The sequence below is a fragment of the Coturnix japonica genome, chromosome 2, assembly GCF_001577835.2.
Source record: "Coturnix japonica isolate 7356 chromosome 2, Coturnix japonica 2.1, whole genome shotgun sequence".
NCBI classification, from domain to species: domain Eukaryota; kingdom Metazoa; phylum Chordata; class Aves; order Galliformes; family Phasianidae; genus Coturnix; species Coturnix japonica.
In genome coordinates this window covers 80,493,792-80,495,957 of record NC_029517.1, presented here as the reverse complement: position 1 = coordinate 80,495,957, position 2,166 = coordinate 80,493,792, and positions in this window count along the sequence as shown.

The following is a 2,166-nucleotide window of genomic DNA, read 5'->3' as shown; positions in this document are numbered from 1 at the left end:
GAGTGGAAAAATTGGTGAAGCATGCTTAAGAACACTGGCAATTTAATAGCTAGTCCTTAGGTTAAAAGAGCTTCCATATAAATACAGTGAGACCTGCAGCGCCTGGTTACCCAGCCTCGATTAGCTCCTGACCATGGCTGTCACAGAGGCCCTGTTGTAGAGACCTCCCTCTCCTCACTGCACTTCTCCATGTCAGCAAAAAGTTGTAATTAACTTGCAGATGATGACAGCCCCAAGGGAGGAAGGGCTCGGCTGTAACCATCCCACAGCACTTGTGTCTGGCTAGAAAATGAACTGAGCTCTGATCTCGCCCCCTGCCCTAGTAGCACCAGGCCCCAGTGGGCACATGCAGCAATGCCTGTGTGCAGACAGCTCTCCTCCTTTCCCCTGCCCTTGCTTTGCAGGAGGGATGACTTATCCCCCAGCAAACAAAACTGTTTAACTACAAATCCATTTTCTAAGCTGTACTGAGAGACACCTGCCCCTTGGCCAGGCTCTTGCAGGACTTGCTCAGATGGAGGAGGCACCAAGTGATGAGCTGTGGTAGGCTGCAAGATTGGCAGCTCCTTCTTTGGAAATGTGGCAAAGCAGAGGGTTGTGCAAACTCTTCCAAATCGTTTTTCTTTCTTTTTCTTTTTTTTTCTTTTTTTAATGGCTTATTTTAAGGATTAAACTACAGTTCTTAAAATACCTAGTTGGTATGTCAAGGAGTTTTGCATAATAGTCCTGCTAGGTAAAACACACAGATATAGTGAGAAACCCTACCCAGGGCATGAATTCTAATCCTACAAGACAAAGATACAGCTTGCTTGTATTTCAGGTTGTAGTTACTGCAGGGACCGTAAGTTGTGTCCCTAGATCTCAACCCTAATCTAGATCACCTGCACTCATATCCCTATGTGTGCTTCATGTGCTTGTATTCTTAAATCACTGTGTCAGTAGCTACGTCCCCACAAAGCAACACAATGACCCAGGAGCTTGGGCTGAGTCAGGAGCCTCATCTAGTAGAGACCATCCTTAGACAGGAGGCCACAAGGCATCCCAAAATGAGTGACTATAATTAGAGGCGAGCCAGATCTCCTTCTACAGCTTTCCTTCTCACGTTCAGGTTCATATGTCCAATATACAGAGCTCAAATTTCAGTTATGATGCAGAGAGGGGAGAGAAAGAGATTTGATTGTACATAATTAAGCATGTCTGACAAAAATTGGCAACTCCCACTATGGGTGCCGTGAAACGTTGTTTGATTAATTATTTGTATTACAGCAACACCTAGAGGCCACAGCAGAGATCAGGACCCTGCTTGGTAGCTACCCCAATTTGCACCTACAGCACCCACCCAGGGAAGCTCCATCCAAACACAAAAAGCAGAAAGAACTCAAGAGAAAGGAGTGGTATATAGACTGTCATGCCCAAGGGCAGGCAGCATTTCACTCGGGGCTGGGAGTAAAAACCTCAGCTGGCTGAGCTAGTGGCCAGTGAGTGCTATGATTCTGATTGCTGTTGTGTTTTCTTTTTTCCTGGGGTAATTTTATACAAACACAACAAAAGCAAGCATTACAAAAGTCAGAACAGTCCATGTGTTCCAACTGATCTTGGCTGCCCTGTGTGCATGCGTGGGTGCCCTGCCATCCACGAGACTTCAAAACTTCAAGTTTAGAAGCTGTGATGCAAGCTAGGTAGTATTTGGAAAGGAGCTACTCAGCTGTTCTTTATTAAATGAATGGAGCTGATCATCAGGAACATTACAAGATATGGATTAAACAATAATTAGTAATTAATAAAAAAAGATTAACTTCTGAAAATGCCAAACTATTGATGCAGTAATTGAGTAAATGCAGAGTCAATTAATCAGACTCGTAACAGTTAATGACGTATTTTAGAACTGTACCCCTGACCTACATTTGTGAGAACTGCAAATGCAGCAGTTTGTCAGATGTGAGCTAAGGAAACTCATTCACTCTATGGAAACACTTTTAGCATCATTTCTTTGGTTTTCTTTTCTAAGACACCCTTACTTTTATATTCACAATATGGGATGTTTTGGCTGCACTGGGTTACAGAAGACATTCGAATATGGGAAGTTGTGACGTGGCTGTGAAAACTGGATGAGATTGTTGACTTGAACTCAGAAAAGCAAGAGTTTCCTTATGAAGAAGTGTGGGA